The sequence below is a fragment of the Gekko japonicus genome, unplaced genomic scaffold (assembly GCF_001447785.1).
Source record: "Gekko japonicus isolate JY-2015 unplaced genomic scaffold, Gekko_japonicus_V1.1 scaffold878, whole genome shotgun sequence".
Lineage (NCBI taxonomy): Eukaryota > Metazoa > Chordata > Lepidosauria > Squamata > Gekkonidae > Gekko > Gekko japonicus.
Window position 1 is genome coordinate 444,597 of NW_015160237.1, and position 870 is coordinate 445,466.

An 870-nucleotide genomic window follows, 5' to 3' on the forward strand; every position below is an offset into this window, starting at 1 on the left:
AGCTTACTTTGAGCCGTAGTTCTGACAAGAGCTGTCCTTGAAAAAGAGCCATTTCTGTCAAGAGCTCTCTCAGCCCCACCTGCCTCACAGGGTGTCTGTTGTGGGGAAGGGAAGGGAAAGGAGTTTGTAAGCCGCTCTGAGACACCTTTGGGTAGTGAAGGGCCATGGGGTATAACTCCAATCTCTTCTTCTTCTTCTTCTTTTTTTAAAGTTCTTTTTATTAATTTTCTCATAAACAGATTTCAGTAACATTACTATTAACAGATTTCAACAATTTTGCATACAATTTATCTTGCAGAGTCATTAATAAAGGTTTCATATATAGACAATAACAACATCTTAAAAAAACAGACTAATTTTAACTATAGGGATGCTAACAAGTATTTCGATTTTAACTAAGTTATTTATTAGTTTCAAGACCAAGCTAAGTGATCACTTCTCCTATTCTCTTCTTCTTCTTCTTCATAAGAATTGTATCATCTGAGAAGAATTACCCCCATTCTATGTTTGTTTGTCTTTAATGTTTGTATGTTTTTGAACTTTTAAAAATAAAATTCTATCCCTCTTTGGGGTAGCTAACAACAACAACAACAACAACAACACACAGAGTCACAGAGCCCCTTCAGTGCTGTCGCTTCTTGTGTTCAGAAACAACGGTTCAAAACTCCGCTTCTCCTCAGGGAAAGACTTTTAAAAGAAGGTCCCTCCCCCCCCCCTCCGGGGAGCTGGTGGGCTCCTCTTCAGCACGGGGGGGTGTGACCCGAAGAGGGGACCCCGGCTTCTGTGCCCAGGAGGAAGGGGGGGGGGCGGAATCGTCGTCCTGGCCAAAGATGCTTTTGCAGGGGACACCCCGCCCGCCCCGCCCCCCCC